The following is a 19,835-nucleotide window of genomic DNA, read 5'->3' as shown; positions in this document are numbered from 1 at the left end:
CCTAAACCATGTCACTCTCATCATCAGCTAAAACCACATCCAATCATCATCAGCTAAAACCACATCCCCATCAACATCACCTAAAACCATGTCACTCTCATCATCAGCTAAAACCACCTTCACATCATCATCAGCTAAAACCACACCTCCATCATCATCAGCTAAAACCGCATCTCCATCAACATCACCTAAAACCATGTCACTCTCATCATCAGCTAAAACCATGTCACTCTCATCATCAGCTAAAACCACCTTCACATCATCATCATCTAAAACCACATCCCCATCAGCATCACCTAAAACCATGTCACTCTCATCATCAGCTAAAACCACATCCAATCATCATCAGCTAAAACCACATCCCCATCAACATCGCCTAAAACCATGTCACTCTCATCATCAGCTAAAACCATGTCACTCTCATCATCAGCTAAAACCACCTTCACATCATCATCAGCTAAAACCACACCTCCATCATCATCAGCTTAAACCACATCTCCATCAACATCACCTAAAACCATGTCGCTCTCATCATCAGCTAAAACCACATGATGACTGGTTTCAAATTATGGTGGTGATGTAGACTTACCGCTGGTTGAAGAGGAGGCAGGGGCACCACGAATCGGGGTTGAATCAGCGACAGATTTTCATGCTTGACGTTGAGTGCTTCATACGCTCTGAAAAATTGAAAGGGGAAAAAATGCAACATCTGTAGATGCAATTTCATCATACAAATCAAAATTTGATTTGTACTCAGATTCTTCTACAATTTGGAATATTACGGTAAGCAGATTTATTATTTGATGTAAGGTAGTTTTACTACACAATGCTCTTCCCACAACAGAACTATCAAATGAACATATCAGAACAATTGCCCTCACGTCACTGCCAATTCAGCTGTATACGCCTTAATAATTCAAGCTTGGATCATGTAACGATTAGCTAATGAAGTATGTATATTATTATTCTCTGAAGCTCTGAGGAATCAACAGCTTTAAGTCCTATCTGAGAGACTGAGTAATTAAAAAGAATACCTTTTACAAGCACTAAACCAAGGTTAATCCTTTCAAAGACCAACACTCTGTCCACTATGCTCTTTTGCAGACATGAATCCAATACCCAAATTAATTCTTTGCTCATAGACTACTAACTGCTACGACTCATGATCATTTGATCCTTTCTTTGTTCTTTTCTTGTTCTTTTTTTTTTAAACAATTAATATCATTATCATTATATTTATTATTTTGTTTTTAGTTGGAGGACTCTTTTCTTTCTTTCTCTCTCTCTCTCTCTTTCTCTTTTCATAGGATTCTATCATATAGGCCTGGAACTTAGACCGCGCGCAGTCGAAAATAATGCCTCCGCCACAGAGCGATTTTACAAACCAAAATACATAATAGGCCCCATGACTTTTGACCTTTGACCTCATGACCCTAAAATCTAATCAATGGGCCAGTTTCGGCGATTACGTAATGCGCGGTTGCTGTAGTAACTAGGTCGGTCAAGCTTTGCCGTACCGCTATATTGAATCTGTGCATCTTGTATTAGACTGTCGGTTCTTGCTGTTAAATTTCATTCATATCTTTCTATCAAAACTGAGTTTATATATATATAAATTTCCGTTTTGGCCGGAAATGTCTTGCAACTTGCCATTCAACAAGCTGAGTTTCAGGCAGCTGCAATATTTTCTTAGAAAAAGAGGAGTTTTGACCACGGTATACACCCGAGAAAAGACTCGTTAAATTAGCTTCCGTGGTGGCGTACATTAGCCTGCCCATAGCCCCTGACCTACGGGGCCCGTGTCACTCAGTAGACGTGAGTGTGTGTGGGCTAATCACAACGGGCAGGATTTTCATTTAGTGAACTATAGTTACAAACCTCCCTTATGTTTGACGATATTCCTGACTTTGGGATCTATGATGAATTCAATTATCTAGTAGAGAATATGGCAGACTATGCATTTATGATCGTCGAAAACTCGAGGCTTTTAAGAGTTTTGAAGACTTTCGATCAATATTTTCCGACGGCCCTTTGGAAAAGCTCAACTACAATCCCCGTCCTAGCTCTCGGCAGATAGCGACTCGTGTGTTATTAGACTACAGGTCAAACCGACGCAAAAAGACACAACATACCAACTTGAACAAAAAGAAAATATATATAAATATTAAACAAACAAAAAGTAAAAGTAAATGTAATAACAAAATTTATTTTTAAAATGTTTTTTTTAATAATAATAATTGCTTCTTGAATAACGAAGGTCCGGCATAATTATAATACTATTAACTTTTATTTTATGATAATCAAACTTAAAGATAAACTCCAGTTCTGGTAAAAAAAAAAAAAAAAATTCTCACAGAATCAAACGAAACTTACACTGAATGTTCAAGATTACAAATAAATGACATGTGCCAAACAATTTTGGAAGAAAATGTATACTGGCTGAGTAATGAGCAAAGAAAGACAAGGAAATCAAGGTAGAACTAGCCCCGACACCATGTGTGTTATCCAATATATCCCATATATAGCTTTCTGTGTACAGTGCTTGTTACTTTACCAAGACTCGGCCAAATTTATTATGATTTTGATGACTCCAGAACCTTGCAGTGCACACCAATAATTACATGCTACATGATCAACTGTTTCTGATCCATTCCACACCTTTTCTTTCACAATGCAATCGCATTACCAGAACTAACCTTTATCTTTAATTTCTAATCTTATTTTAAACAATAAAATTAATCATTATCCTTATTCTTTTTCCTTGCTATCATAAGTGTTTTTTATTATTACTTTTATTACTCCTTTTTTCCATTGCTCTATCATTATTTATCAATCTTTACTTCACACATTCTTCTTCCTTGCTCATTGTTTTTCTTCATTTTTTCCACTCAAAATTAATTGTTTATCATTATTCATCCCTCTTATTCTAGTTCTCCGTCAACGGATGACATTTTTAATAAATATTGTTTTATCAATACAAAGAACTTATAGTGTCACCATTATTACCTTTATTATCATTATTTCTCGTTACTTTTGTTAATAACATTGATTCTGTGTTCACTGTGCTTGCTTCTCGTTAGCCGTTTCACGTCCGCCTTGAAATAGTTTGTATCGAGGCGTTTCACAAACTTTTTTTAATCCGTAAATTTGTTTTCATTATGGAAATGTGAATCGCGCCTACACGTACATGTACACGTGGTAAGCACGCGCACACACGTTCTTCTGCAAGCAGAGGTGACTGGTGTGCGAACGGGTGGAAAATAGTTCATCACTTCTTTCATTTCTACGTCCAAATTTGTACTCAGTTTCAAGATCAAATGTATGTGGAACAAAATCACATCTCAAAGATATTTATTATTCAAGTTTGAAACTGCCTCCTTTTTCTTCTCTCTCTCTCTCTCTCATAATAGCGAAAGCAAATAATACAATCACACCTTGCAAACACAGTCATGTATTGTATGCACACAGAGTGTAGGCTGCTATGCACCGCGAGTTCTTTGTTTGACCGACCGCTCTGCAAGATACATAGTTTAGAGTTTGATGCTAATCCGTCCATCGGTTCTAGTGATAGTGTGATCACAAGCTGTTTTTGCATACATAATGAGCAATGTGACCATTGACCTTGTGACCCCAAAATCTAATCACTTCATCGGCTCTGCAAGATACATACATGCCCAAAGTTTGGCGGGAATCCATTAATCGGTTCTTGAGATAACGTGATCACAAGAACAGACGTACGGACAGACGGACAACCAGAAAACATAATGCCTCCGGCTAGGCTGTAGTAGAGACATCAAAATATTATTATTATTATTATTATTATTCTTATTATTAAGGCATAAATATGTGTGTTAACAAGGTTTTTTAAATTCCATCTCATGTATTATGTATCCCATGTGTTGTTAAATAGAACCAAACTTTAGGTAATTTTAATGTATGGCATGTAAGGTATTGCCAACCATTAGACTGTAATAGGATCAAATGAGGGCTAGAAAATCCATTCAAAAGGACTCACCCTCTTCCAACATTATCTGGCCAGCTTCCGTCCAAGAGAGCTATGGTCAATGTGCGAATATGATCAGCCACTACCCTGTAAGCCATGTCTACACCATCAACATCATCTGCTCCAACGTTCCCTGTGTATAGACGCACTCCAGTCGCCTGAACAAAGTAAGAGAACACAAATTATATTACATCTCTCTTTATTTCAATATCTTACTATTTTCCTAATAGACAAACCATGAAAAGTAAAGTGAATAGGAGCCCAGAAGTGTAATAAAGAATGTTATCAGTGAAAAATACTATTACATAACAAAGATCAGCTGTAGGTACAAGCTGCAATTTCCATGCAACATACAGCTTGTTCCCAAATGCTGTGGTGAACGTGGGTGTTTTGAGCATACTGCACTTTTCAATTTAGTATCTCATGAGGTGTTCACACATATACAAGCATTGTATTTCTACATTTGTTTTAAATGCTTATAATTGCTTCGTAATGTTTTGTTGGAAACATGAACAAAATGAAATTGAAATTGAAACAAAAAGATAAGTGAGTACAGATGAACCCAAGTTTGGCGGGAATCTATTAATCGGTTCTTGAGATAACGCAATCACAAGCTATTTATACATACGTAATAAGCCCTGTGACCTTTGACCTCGTCACCCCAAAATCTAATCACTTCATTAGCTCTGCAAAATACATACATGACCAAAGTTTGGTGGTAATCCAAAAATTGGTTCTTGAGATAAAGCGATCACGAGAACGGGACGTTCGGATGGACGGACAACCAGAAAACATACTGCCTCCGGCTACTTTGTAGCGGAGGCATAAGAATAAGTGCAGAGTGAAAGTTCAGGAACATTTCAAGAAAGAAATATGTCATCTTTAAATGAAAACTACCAACATGGTATACTGCTCTCACACAATATGATCCCATATCTCATCAAAAAGGGAATTTTCCTGTTCATGATCTTACTTGGTTGAGTTTCTTGAATTCCGACACCTGTGCAAAGACATGCTCCATAATGTGTTTAGCGTCTGTTGAGTCTGCCGGTAGCTTCATGCTGATGGTTTAAGATGTCTCCACACTCATGAACATAATACTCCAGATGATCTTCAGTACCTGCGGGGGAAAGAGTCTACATAAAAAGGCCTTTGTTCTGATATGACATGGAATGGTTTTGTATGCCCTTCGGGTAAAGAGATTGATATAATAGTTGTGTTTAGAAGAACTTATGAACGGGTTATACACCATGGGCAGAATTTGTTTTGGGTTGTTCAAAGCTGTAAGCATTTCAAAGGACCAGATATTTTTCTTCCGGGTACTACTTTGTTTTGAAGATGAAAAAGCTATATTTAAAAGGAGGGCAAGGGTTGCAGCCTCCTGTAGTGATTAGCCCCCAAAAGCAGAAGTTTTGACATGTCGGGCCTTGGCCTTTTCGTGTAGGACCAATTAAAAAACATCACCACCATCATCTAAAACCAAATCCCCCACATCATCAGCTAAAAACATGTAACTCTCATCATCAGCTAAAACCACATCCCGATCAATATCAGCTAGAACCATGTCACTCTCATCATCAGCTAAAACCACATCTACATCATCATCGGCTAAAACCACCTCCCATCATCATCAGCTAAAACCACATCCCCATCAACATCAGCTAAAACCATGTCACTCTCATCATCAGCTAAAACCACCTCGCTCTCATCATCAGCTAAAACCACATCCCATCATCATCAGCTAAAACCACATCCCCATCAACATCACCTAAAACCATGTCACTCTCATCATCAGCTAAAACCACATCCCCATCATCATCAGCTAAAACCATGTCACTCTCATCATCAGCTAAAACCCCATCCACATCATCATCAGCTAGAGCAACCTCCCATCATCATCATCTAAAACCACATCCGCATCAACATCACCTGAAACCATGTCACTCTCATCATCAGCTAAAACCACCTCCCATCATCAGCTAAAACCATGTCACTCTCATCATCAGCTAAAACCACCTCCCATCATCATCATCTAAAACCACATCCCCATCAACATCGCCTAAAACCATGTCACTCTCATCATCAGCTAAAACCACCTCCCATCATCATCATCTAAAACCACATCCCCATCATCATCACCTAAAACCATGTCACTCTCATCATCAGCTAAAACCACATCCAATCATCATCAGCTAAAACCACATCCCCATCAACATCACCTAAAACCATGTCACTCTCATCATCAGCTAAAACCATGTCACTCTCATCATCAGCTAAAACCACCTTCACATCATCATCAGCTAAAACCACACCTCCATCATCATCAGCTAAAACCGCATCTCCATCAACATCACCTAAAACCATGTCACTCTCATCATCAGCTAAAACCATGTCACTCTCATCATCAGCTAAAACCACCTTCACATCATCATCATCTAAAACCACATCCCCATCATCATCACCTAAACCATGTCACTCTCATCATCAGCTAAAACCACATCCAATCATCATCAGCTAAAACCACATCCCCATCAACATCACCTAAAACCATGTCACTCTCATCATCAGCTAAAACCACCTTCACATCATCATCAGCTAAAACCACACCTCCATCATCATCAGCTAAAACCGCATCTCCATCAACATCACCTAAAACCATGTCACTCTCATCATCAGCTAAAACCATGTCACTCTCATCATCAGCTAAAACCACCTTCACATCATCATCATCTAAAACCACATCCCCATCATCATCACCTAAACCATGTCACTCTCATCATCAGCTAAAACCACATCCAATCATCATCAGCTAAAACCACATCCCCATCAACATCACCTAAAACCATGTCACTCTCATCATCAGCTAAAACCACCTTCACATCATCATCAGCTAAAACCACACCTCCATCATCATCAGCTAAAACCGCATCTCCATCAACATCACCTAAAACCATGTCACTCTCATCATCAGCTAAAACCATGTCACTCTCATCATCAGCTAAAACCACCTTCACATCATCATCATCTAAAACCACATCCCCATCAGCATCACCTAAAACCATGTCACTCTCATCATCAGCTAAAACCACATCCAATCATCATCAGCTAAAACCATGTCACTCTCATCATCAGCTAAAACCACATCCCCATCATCATCACCTAAAACCATGTCACTCTCATCAGCTAAAACCACCTCCCATCATCATCATCTAAAACCACATCCCCATCATCATCACCTAAAACCATGTCACTCTCATCATCAGCTAAAACCACATCCAATCATCATCAGCTAAAACCACATCCCCATCAACATCGCCTAAAACCATGTCACTCTCATCATCAGCTAAAACCATGTCACTCTCATCATCAGCTAAAACCACCTTCACATCATCATCAGCTAAAACCACACCTCCATCATCATCAGCTTAAACCACATCTCCATCAACATCACCTAAAACCATGTCGCTCTCATCATCAGCTAAAACCACATGATGACTGGTTTCAAATTATGGTGGTGATGTAGACTTACCGCTGGTTGAAGAGGAGGCAGGGGCACCACGAATCGGGGTTGAATCAGCGACAGATTTTCATGCTTGACGTTGAGTGCTTCATACGCTCTGAAAAATTGAAAGGGGAAAAAATGCAACATCTGTAGATGCAATTTCATCATACAAATCAAAATTTGATTTGTACTCAGATTCTTCTACAATTTGGAATATTACGGTAAGCAGATTTATTATTTGATGTAAGGTAGTTTTACTACACAATGCTCTTCCCACAACAGAACTATCAAATGAACATATCAGAACAATTGCCCTCACGTCACTGCCAATTCAGCTGTATACGCCTTAATAATTCAAGCTTGGATCATGTAACGATTAGCTAATGAAGTATGTATATTATTATTCTCTGAAGCTCTGAGGAATCAACAGCTTTAAGTCCTATCTGAGAGACTGAGTAATTAAAAAGAATACCTTATACAAGCACTAAACCAAGGTTAATCCTTTCAAAGACCAACACTCTGTCCACTATGCTCTTTTGCAGACATGAATCCAATACCCAAATTAATTCTTTGCTCATAGACTACTAACTGCTACGACTCATGATCATTTGATCCTTTCTTTGTTCTTTTCTTGTTCTTTTTTTTTTAAACAATTAATATCATCATCATTATATTTATTATTTTGTTTTTAGTTGGAGGACTCTTTTCTTTCTTTCTCTCTCTCTCTCTCTTTCTCTTTTCATAGGATTCTATCATATAGGCCTGGAACTTAGACCGCGCGCAGTCGAAAATAATGCCTCGGCCACAGAGCGATTTTACAAACCAAAATACATAATAGGCCCCATGACTTTTGACCTTTGACCTCATGACCCTAAAATCTAATCAATGGGCCAGTTTCGGCGATTACGTAATGCGCGGTTGCTGTAGTAACTAGGTCGGTCAAGCTTTGCCGTACCGCTATATTGAATCTGTGCATCTTGTATTAGACTGTCGGTTCTTGCTGTTAAATTTCATTCATATCTTTCTATCAAAACTGAGTTTATATATATATAAATTTCCGTTTTGGCCGGAAATGTCTTGCAACTTGCCATTCAACAAGCTGAGTTTCAGGCAGCTGCAATATTTTCTTAGAAAAAGAGGAGTTTTGACCACGGTATACACCCGAGAAAAGACTCGTTAAATTAGCTTCCGTGGTGGCGTACATTAGCCTGCCCATAGCCCCTGACCTACGGGGCCCGTGTCACTCAGTAGACGTGAGTGTGTGTGGGCTAATCACAACGGGCAGGATTTTCATTTAGTGAACTATAGTTACAAACCTCCCTTATGTTTGACGATATTCCTGACTTTGGGATCTATGATGAATTCAATTATCTAGTAGAGAATATGGCAGACTATGCATTTATGATCGTCGAAAACTCAAGGCTTTTAAGAGTTTTGAAGACTTTCGATTAATATTTTCCGACGGCCCTTTGGAAAAGCTCGACTACAATCCCCGTCCTAGCTCTCGGCAGATAGCGACTCGTGTGTTATTAGACTACAGGTCAAACCGACGCAAAAAGACACAACATACCAACTTGAACAAAAAGAAAATATATATAAACATTAAACAAACAAAAAGTAAAAGTAAATGTAATAACAAAATTTATTTTTAAAATGTTTTTTTTAATAATAATAATTGCTTCTTGAATAACGAAGGTCCGGCATAATTATAATACTATTAACTTTTATTTTATGATAATCAAACTTAAAGATAAACTCCAGTTCTGGTAAAAAAAAAAAAAAAAATTCTCACAGAATCAAACGAAACTTACACTGAATGTTCAAGATTACAAATAAATGACATGTGCCAAACAATTTTGGAAGAAAATGTATACTGGCTGAGTAATGAGCAAAGAAAGACAAGGAAATCAAGGTAGAACTAGCCCCGACACCATGTGTGTTATCCAATATATCCCATATGGGTCATTCCATCGGGTTGGGTCATAAATTGTGACATGAAGGTTCAAAATTCAGAGTTGTTGAATAATTTTTATATTGTTATATCCTGTTTTTAACACCCATTCTTCAATAGATTCCACTGGAATTGTGTGTATTCCTTCGCACACTTTCATTTAAAATGAAAAAACAGACACACCCAAAAACCAACGTTACAAGGACATCTTTTTTTTACTTGCTCATTTATTTTCTGATCTGAAACTTTGTCACAGTCTGTACTCCACTTTTTTGTGTGTGGAAAACATTTAGATGATGGGAGCAATAGTTTAGAATACTTAAAACTTGAACACAGCAACATTATATCAATTTATAAACATGAAACAAATGAGGAACTAGCAATTTTCAGATCATGTTTTTTTTCTAAAGGGTAATCTTTTCTCTTGCATAGAAAATCTTGGCTACATTCCAAGAAATGTGCTAATTAATTGATGCATGAAACATATTTAATGAGATGATAACACAATTGAAAGGAAACCTGCAAGATTTATGGTCTATATTCACCTCAACACCTCCAGTTACCAATGTTACACGGACATCATGTCCGAGTAACATCCGTATGATATTAGAGTAACTGTCCTCTTATACTCATTGAAAAATGACAAACTACATCAAATGTCATCTGAAATATATTTCATCCCTTGATCAGTAAATTAAAAAACAGTATTCATACAAGAGGTATATTGATAGATATCAATCATCACTTTATATCTTCTTCAAAATAGTGATTAGATTGGAAAGATCTTTGTTTTCCAGGAAGGTTTCGATGACTGGTCATTTTGCCTGCTCTCTTGATCTCTCTCTGCCGGAGCTGAATCCTCAAGGGAGGTAGAGGAGCCATGAAAGAAATAGATGCAGCAATCTAATAAATATGCATGACAAGAAATAAATAAAAACCAATGAGTAGAGAATATTAAATGAGATAAAAATAAAACAAAACTGTAAATTTTTTATGTGATTTTTCATTTCAAACGTGTGTTGTGTTTGCAATTATCAAGTACTTCTATCTAGATCTGTTGTAAAATCAAATTGTAAGAATTAAGGATGGAACAACTAGACAGAGGATTGCAAGATGGATAGGGAGGCACCATCCTCACTTTTGGCTCGTTGCATGCCCAAATAGAAGTAGGTATTATTATTGGTTGTTCATTTTAATTTTTCTTTTAAGTTTAATATTTGTGTTGAATTATAAATTTTTGTTAAAAAATTATATTTGTTATTTATCATTATTTGGAGGGGGAGGGAAGGTGTTGAAACCCCTTATCCCTCACTTCAACCTTTGGATGAGGGGGAAGGGGGAGCCAGATGAATGATTATTTAATTTACTAAAAAATAAAAAAATAAAATAAAAATTATATTAAAAAAAAAAAAGGCTCATTACATTATTATGTATCCACTATCCAATATTAATTGAATCGGGGGGGGGGGGGTGCCCTCCCCCTTTAGCCTATTCTTCTCTATCTCAACCCCAACCCCCTTTTTTGCCCAAAATGTTGGTATTTCGGGTCTCAGATTGAACTTCCTAACTTGAAGGAAACAATGTTCAATAACTTGTGTTTTTCGTTAGGCTTAGCCATCATTGTTCAATGACAATTAATTGCACCATATAAATAATATTAATTAATTTAACACTTGTCAGAAAAAATCTGAGGTGTAGGAACATCATGAATATCATTATTTACGGGATTCTTATAACAAAATTCAATTTCTGTCTAAGAAATTAGCTTTTTAAGGGGAAAAGTCCGGCATTGATTTTGCATGTTTCGTTATAACACATATATCCGTATGTGGGACAACAGTAACATATTCACTCACACGTGATGGTTTTGAAACCGTTTTAAGCTATAAATAACACAATTTTAAACGGAATTACATTTAAACAAAATGGAATTTCATTTTCTATGATAATAATTCAGGCCATAAAAATAACTTTAAAAACAAATTACCTACCAATTTGGGCGCTGACGGGCGAAAATGGCTGCCCGACGTTATATGGACATTCTCACGTTTGTGGTTGCAGTGTAGGGGTAGGTCGTCGCAGTCCGGCAAAAAACATGTTCTGCGCATTCGTGAATAACTAGCAGGTCATTTTAACACCGAAAACTAAAGCTAGCGGGCTGGTTTATATCTCAAACACCGTATTTTCACACCGACGTTACCAAATTACGAAGGACATCGCGCTCGATTTTCGCGGTAAATTAATTATTTTCTTATATTTACCGACCGATTTAATCGTCATTCTTTCTACATATGTTCATGAGGGGTTGTACCTTCCTAATAAGATGAAACTTTCTGAGAAAATATCTTGCTAAATTTGTGTAAAATGCTAGAATTACCGCCGTTACGAAAAAAGTGCCTAGGACATTGTTGGTAACGTCGGTATTGTGTTTTTTCAATATGAAATAACTTTCCGATTTTTTGCACATTTCACTTGAGCTTCTCAAACATAGTAGGGGTATTAAAGGTGACATGTTTTAAGTAGGAAACATTGCATTATGATGAATTTTTTTCCAGAAATAAGTTCATGAAAATGACATGTTTTCATGTCACCACTTTCACCCTCAAAAGCGCTGAGACATCGGTAGTAAAACTCTCACAAAAAAAAAATATGAAGAACAAGTTTCTGTTTTCATGTTTATTTATTATGTACTACATTACTCTTCAATATAACATACTTTTATTTTTCTAAAACTCCATTTAAATTTGAGTAAATAGCTTCTAAACATTCAAACACATGAAAATGCTGAAAAGACCCAACCCGATGGAATGACCCATATATAGCTTTCTGTGTACAGTGCTTGTTACTTTACCAAGACTCGGCCAAATTTATTATGATTTTGATGACTCCAGAACCTTGCAGTGCACACCAATAATTACATGCTACATGATCAACTGTTTCTGATCCATTCCACACCTTTTCTTTCACAATGCAATCGCATTACCAGAACTAACCTTTATCTTTAATTTCTAATCTTATTTTAAACAATAAAATTAATCATTATCCTTATTCTTTTTCCTTGCTATCATAAGTGTTTTTTATTATTACTTTTATTACTCCTTTTTTCCATTGCTCTATCATTATTTATCAATCTTTACTTCACACATTCTTCTTCCTTGCTCATTGTTTTTCTTCATTTTTTCCACTCAAAATTAATTGTTTATCATTATTCATCCCTCTTATTCTAGTTCTCCGTCAACGGATGACATTTTTAATAAATATTGTTTTATCAATACAAAGAACTTATAGTGTCACCATTATTACCTTTATTATCATTATTTCTCGTTACTTTTGTTAATAACATTGATTCTGTGTTCACTGTGCTTGCTTCTCGTTAGCCGTTTCACGTCCGCCTTGAAATAGTTTGTATCGAGGCGTTTCACAAACTTTTTTTAATCCGTAAATTTGTTTTCATTATGAAAATGTGAATCGCGCCTACACGTACATGTACACGTGGTAAGCACGCGCACACACGTTCTTCTGCAAGCAGAGGTGACTGGTGTGCGAACGGGTGGAAAATAGTTCATCACTTCTTTCATTTCTACGTCCAAATTTGTACTCAGTTTCAAGATCAAATGTATGTGGAACAAAATCTCATCTCAAAGATATTTATTATTCAAGTTTGAAACTGCCTCCTTTTTCTTCTCTCTCTCTCTCTCTCATAATAGCGAAAGCAAATAATACAATCACACCTTGCAAACACAGTCATGTATTGTATGCACACAGAGTGTAGGCTGCTATGCACCGCGAGTTCTTTGTTTGACCGACCGCTCTGCAAGATACATAGTTTAGAGTTTGATGCTAATCCGTCCATCGGTTCTAGTGATAGTGTGATCACAAGCTGTTTTTGCATACATAATGAGCAATGTGACCATTGACCTTGTGACCCCAAAATCTAATCACTTCATCGGCTCTGCAAGATACATACATGCCCAAAGTTTGGCGGGAATCCATTAATCGGTTCTTGAGATAACGTGATCACAAGAACAGACGTACGGACAGACGGACAACCAGAAAACATAATGCCTCCGGCTAGGCTGTAGCAGAGACATCAAAATATTATTATTATTATTATTATTCTTATTATTAAGGCATAAATATGTGTGTTAACAAGGTTTTTTAAATTCCATCTCATGTATTATGTATCCCATGTGTTGTTAAATAGAACCAAACTTTAGGTAATTTTAATGTATGGCATGTAAGGTATTGCCAACCATTAGACTGTAATAGGATCAAATGAGGGCTAGAAAATCCATTCAAAAGGACTCACCCTCTTCCAACATTATCTGGCCAGCTTCCGTCCAAGAGAGCTATGGTCAATGTGCGAATATGATCAGCCACTACCCTGTAAGCCATGTCTACACCATCAACATCATCTGCTCCAACGTTCCCTGTGTATAGACGCACTCCAGTCGCCTGAACAAAGTAAGAGAACACAAATTATATTACATCTCTCTTTATTTCAATATCTTACTATTTTCCTAATAGACAAACCATGAAAAGTAAAGTGAATAGGAGCCCAGAAGTGTAATAAAGAATGTTATCAGTGAAAAATACTATTACATAACAAAGATCAGCTGTAGGTACAAGCTGCAATTTCCATGCAACATACAGCTTGTTCCCAAATGCTGTGGTGAACGTGGGTGTTTTGAGCATACTGCACTTTTCAATTTAGTATCTCATGAGGTGTTCACACATATACAAGCATTGTATTTCTACATTTGTTTTAAATGCTTATAATTGCTTCGTAATGTTTTGTTGGAAACATGAACAAAATGAAATTGAAATTGAAACAAAAAGATAAGTGAGTACAGATGAACCCAAGTTTGGCGGGAATCTATTAATCGGTTCTTGAGATAACGCAATCACAAGCTATTTATACATACGTAATAAGCCCTGTGACCTTTGACCTCGTCACCCCAAAATCTATTCACTTCATTAGCTCTGCAAAATACATACATGACCAAAGTTTGGTGGTAATCCAATAATTGGTTCTTGAGATAAAGCGATCACGAGAACGGGACGTTCGGATGGACGGACAACCAGAAAACATACTGCCTCCGGCTACTTTGTAGCGGAGGCATAAGAATAAGTGCAGAGTGAAAGTTCAGGAACATTTCAAGAAAGAAATATGTCATCTTTAAATGAAAACTACCAACATGGTATACTGCTCTCACACAATATGATCCCATATCTCATCAAAAAGGGAATTTTCCTGTTCATGATCTTACTTGGTTGAGTTTCTTGAATTCCGACACCTGTGCAAAGACATGCTCCATAATGTGTTTAGCGTCTGTTGAGTCTGCCGGTAGCTTCATGCTGATGGTTTAAGATGTCTCCACACTCATGAACATAATACTCCAGATGATCTTCAGTACCTGCGGGGGAAAGAGTCTACATAAAAAGGCCTTTGTTCTGATATGACATGGAATGGTTTTGTATGCCCTTCGGGTAAAGAGATTGATATAATAGTTGTGTTTAGAAGAACTTATGAACGGGTTATACACCATGGGCAGAATTTTTTTTGGGTTGTTCAAAGCTGTAAGCATTTCAAAGGACCAGATATTTTTCTTCCGGGTACTACTTTGTTTTGAAGATGAAAAAGCTATATTTAAAAGGAGGGCAAGGGTTGCAGCCTCCTGTAGTGATTAGCCCCCAAAAGCAGAAGTTTTGACATGTCGGGCCTTGGCCTTTTCGTGTAGGACCAATTAAAAAACATCACCACCATCATCTAAAACCAAATCCCCCACATCATCAGCTAAAAACATGTAACTCTCATCATCAGCTAAAACCACATCCCGATCAATATCAGCTAGAACCATGTCACTCTCATCATCAGCTAAAACCACATCTACATCATCATCGGCTAAAACCACCTCCCATCATCATCAGCTAAAACCACATCCCCATCAACATCAGCTAAAACCATGTCACTCTCATCATCAGCTAAAACCCCATCCACATCATCATCAGCTAGAGCAACCTCCCATCATCATCATCTAAAACCACATCCGCATCAACATCACCTGAAACCATGTCACTCTCATCATCAGCTAAAACCACCTCCCATCATCAGCTAAAACCATGTCACTCTCATCATCAGCTAAAACCACCTCCCATCATCATCATCTAAAACCACATCCCCATCAACATCGCCTAAAACCATGTCACTCTCATCATCAGCTAAAACCACCTCCCATCATCATCATCTAAAACCACATCCCCATCATCATCACCTAAAACCATGTCACTCTCATCATCAGCTAAAACCACATCCAATCATCATCAGCTAAAACCACATCCCCATCAACATCACCTAAAACCATGTCACTCTCATCATCAGCTAAAACCATGTCACTCTCATCATCAGCTAAAACCACCTTCACATCATCATCAGCTAAAACCACACCTCCATCATCATCAGCTAAAACCGCATCTCCATCAACATCACCTAAAACCATGTCACTCTCATCATCAGCTAAAACCATGTCACTCTCATCATCAGCTAAAACCACCTTCACATCATCATCATCTAAAACCACATCCCCATCATCATCACCTAAACCATGTCACTCTCATCATCAGCTAAAACCACATCCAATCATCATCAGCTAAAACCACATCCCCATCAACATCACCTAAAACCATGTCACTCTCATCATCAGCTAAAACCACCTTCACATCATCATCAGCTAAAACCACACCTCCATCATCATCAGCTAAAACCGCATCCCCATCAACATCACCTAAAACCATGTCACTCTCATCATCAGCTAAAACCATGTCACTCTCATCATCAGCTAAAACCACCTTCACATCATCATCATCTAAAACCACATCCCCATCAGCATCACCTAAAACCATGTCACTCTCATCATCAGCTAAAACCACATCCAATCATCATCAGCTAAAATCATGTCACTCTCATCATCAGCTAAAACCACATCCCCATCAACATCGCCTAAAACCATGTCACTCTCATCAGCTAAAACCACCTCCCATCATCATCATCTAAAACCACATCCCCATCATCATCACCTAAAACCATGTCACTCTCATCATCAGCTAAAACCACATCCAATCATCATCAGCTAAAACCACATCCCCATCAACATCGCCTAAAACCATGTCACTCTCATCATCAGCTAAAACCATGTCACTCTCATCATCAGCTAAAACCACCTTCACATCATCATCAGCTAAAACCACACCTCCATCATCATCAGCTTAAACCACATCTCCATCAACATCACCTAAAACCATGTCGCTCTCATCATCAGCTAAAACCACATGATGACTGGTTTCAAATTATGGTGGTGATGTAGACTTACCGCTGGTTGAAGAGGAGGCAGGGGCACCACGAATCGGGGTTGAATCAGCGACAGATTTTCATGCTTGACGTTGAGTGCTTCATACGCTCTGAAAAATTGAAAGGGGAAAAAATGCAACATCTGTAGATGCAATTTCATCATACAAATCAAAATTTGATTTGTACTCAGATTCTTCTACAATTTGGAATATTACGGTAAGCAGATTTATTATTTGATGTAAGGTAGTTTTACTACACAATGCTCTTCCCACAACAGAACTATCAAATGAACATATCAGAACAATTGCCCTCACGTCACTGCCAATTCAGCTGTATACGCCTTAATAATTCAAGCTTGGATCATGTAACGATTAGCTAATGAAGTATGTATATTATTATTCTCTGAAGCTCTGAGGAATCAACAGCTTTAAGTCCTATCTGAGAGACTGAGTAATTAAAAAGAATACCTTTTACAAGCACTAAACCAAGGTTAATCCTTTCAAAGACCAACACTCTGTCCACTATGCTCTTTTGCAGACATGAATCCAATACCCAAATTAATTCTTTGCTCATAGACTACTAACTGCTACGACTCATGATCATTTGATCCTTTCTTTGTTCTTTTCTTGTTCTTTTTTTTTAAACAATTAATATCATCATCATTATATTTATTATTTTGTTTTTAGTTGGAGGACTCTTTTCTTTCTTTCTCTCTCTCTCTCTCTTTCTCTTTTCATAGGATTCTATCATATAGGCCTGGAACTTAGACCGCGCGCAGTCGAAAATAATGCCTCCGCCACAGAGCGATTTTACAAACCAAAATACATAATAGGCCCCATGACTTTTGACCTTTGACCTCATGACCCTAAAATCTAATCAATGGGCCAGTTTCGGCGATTACGTAATGCGCGGTTGCTGTAGTAACTAGGTCGGTCAAGCTTTGCCGTACCGCTATATTGAATCTGTGCATCTTGTATTAGACTGTCGGTTCTTGCTGTTAAATTTCATTCATATCTTTCTATCAAAACTGAGTTTATATATATATAAATTTCCGTTTTGGCCGGAAATGTCTTGCAACTTGCCATTCAACAAGCTGAGTTTCAGGCAGCTGCAATATTTTCTTAGAAAAAGAGGAGTTTTGACCACGGTATACACCCGAGAAAAGACTCGTTAAATTAGCTTCCGTGGTGGCGTACATTAGCCTGCCCATAGCCCCTGACCTACGGGGCCCGTGTCACTCAGTAGACGTGAGTGTGTGTGGGCTAATCACAACGGGCAGGATTTTCATTTAGTGAACTATAGTTACAAACCTCCCTTATGTTTGACGATATTCCTGACTTTGGGATCTATGATGAATTCAATTATCTAGTAGAGAATATGGCAGACTATGCATTTATGATCGTCGAAAACTCGAGGCTTTTAAGAGTTTTGAAGACTTTCGATCAATATTTTCCGACGGCCCTTTGGAAAAGCTCAACTACAATCCCCGTCCTAGCTCTCGGCAGATAGCGACTCGTGTGTTATTAGACTACAGGTCAAACCGACGCAAAAAGACACAACATACCAACTTGAACAAAAAGAAAATATATATAAATATTAAACAAACAAAAAGTAAAAGTAAATGTAATAACAAAATTTATTTTTAAAATGTTTTTTTTAATAATAATAATTGCTTCTTGAATAACGAAGGTCCGGCATAATTATAATACTATTAACTTTTATTTTATGATAATCAAACTTAAAGATAAACTCCAGTTCTGGTAAAAAAAAAAAAAAAAATTCTCACAGAATCAAACGAAACTTACACTGAATGTTCAAGATTACAAATAAATGACATGTGCCAAACAATTTTGGAAGAAAATGTATACTGGCTGAGTAATGAGCAAAGAAAGACAAGGAAATCAAGGTAGAACTAGCCCCGACACCATGTGTGTTATCCAATATATCCCATATATAGCTTTCTGTGTACAGTGCTTGTTACTTTACCAAGACTCGGCCAAATTTATTATGATTTTGATGACTCCAGAACCTTGCAGTGCACACCAATAATTACATGCTACATGATCAACTGTTTCTGATCCATTCCACACCTTTTCTTTCACAATGCAATCGCATTACCAGAACTAACCTTTATCTTTAATTTCTAATCTTATTTTAAACAATAAAATTAATCATTATCCTTATTCTTTTTCCTTGCTATCATAAGTGTTTTTTATTATTACTTTTATTACTCCTTTTTTCCATTGCTCTATCATTATTTATCAATCTTTACTTCACACATTCTTCTTCCTTGCTCATTGTTTTTCTTCATTTTTTCCACTCAAAATTAATTGTTTATCATTATTCATCCCTCTTATTCTAGTTCTCCGTCAACGGATGACATTTTTAATAAATATTGTTTTATCAATACAAAGAACTTATAGTGTCACCATTATTACCTTTATTATCATTATTTCTCGTTACTTTTGTTAATAACATTGATTCTGTGTTCACTGTGCTTGCTTCTCGTTAGCCGTTTCACGTCTGCCTTGAAATAGTTTGTATCGAGGCGTTTCACAAAATTTTTTTAATCCGTAAATTTGTTTTCATTATGAAAATGTGAATCGCGCCTACACGTACATGTACACGTGGTAAGCACGCGCACACACGTTCTTCTGCAAGCAGAGGTGACTGGTGTGCGAACGGGTGGAAAATAGTTCATCACTTCTTTCATTTCTACGTCCAAATTTGTACTCAGTTTCAAGATCAAATGTATGTGGAACAAAATCTCATCTCAAAGATATTTATTATTCAAGTTTGAAACTGCCTCCTTTTTCTTCTCTCTCTCTCTCTCTCATAATAGCGAAAGCAAATAATACAATCACACCTTGCAAACACAGTCATGTATTGTATGCACACAGAGTGTAGGCTGCTATGCACCGCGAGTTCTTTGTTTGACCGACCGCTCTGCAAGATACATAGTTTAGAGTTTGATGCTAATCCGTCCATCGGTTCTAGTGATAGTGTGATCACAAGCTGTTTTTGCATACAT

At 37.3% G+C, this 19,835-nt stretch overlaps 1 protein-coding gene across 11 annotated transcripts in view; it reads right to left on the bottom strand.

Annotated features, from left to right (window-relative positions):
• Positions 1–19,835, bottom strand: part of LOC100893837 (alanine--tRNA ligase, cytoplasmic) — an 89,309-nt gene that overhangs the window by 27,357 nt on the left and 42,117 nt on the right. For 5 of the 11 annotated variants that reach the window (XR_004065130.1, XR_004065129.1, XR_004065127.1 and 2 more), the window contains 7 exons: positions 16,827–16,914; positions 14,727–14,873; positions 13,766–13,911; positions 7,533–7,620; positions 4,977–5,123; positions 4,016–4,161; positions 590–677 (listed from right to left, as the gene is read on the bottom strand). The gene's annotated coding sequence lies outside the window, so the exon portion shown is untranslated. Of the gene's footprint in view, positions 1–589; positions 678–4,015; positions 4,162–4,976; positions 5,124–7,532; positions 7,621–13,765; positions 13,912–14,726; positions 15,559–15,688; positions 15,711–15,768; positions 15,818–15,875; positions 15,906–16,826; positions 16,915–19,835 lie in introns of those variants that run through there. The other 6 variants (XR_004065135.1, XR_004065134.1, XR_004065132.1 and 3 more) reach the window with 6 other exon arrangements.

Source organism: Strongylocentrotus purpuratus, unplaced genomic scaffold, assembly GCF_000002235.5.
Source record: "Strongylocentrotus purpuratus isolate Spur 01 unplaced genomic scaffold, Spur_5.0 spur5_scaffold_2, whole genome shotgun sequence".
Lineage (NCBI taxonomy): Eukaryota > Metazoa > Echinodermata > Echinoidea > Camarodonta > Strongylocentrotidae > Strongylocentrotus > Strongylocentrotus purpuratus.
Note: the sequence above shows the minus strand (reverse complement) of the source record. Positions and strands in the feature narration are given on the sequence as shown.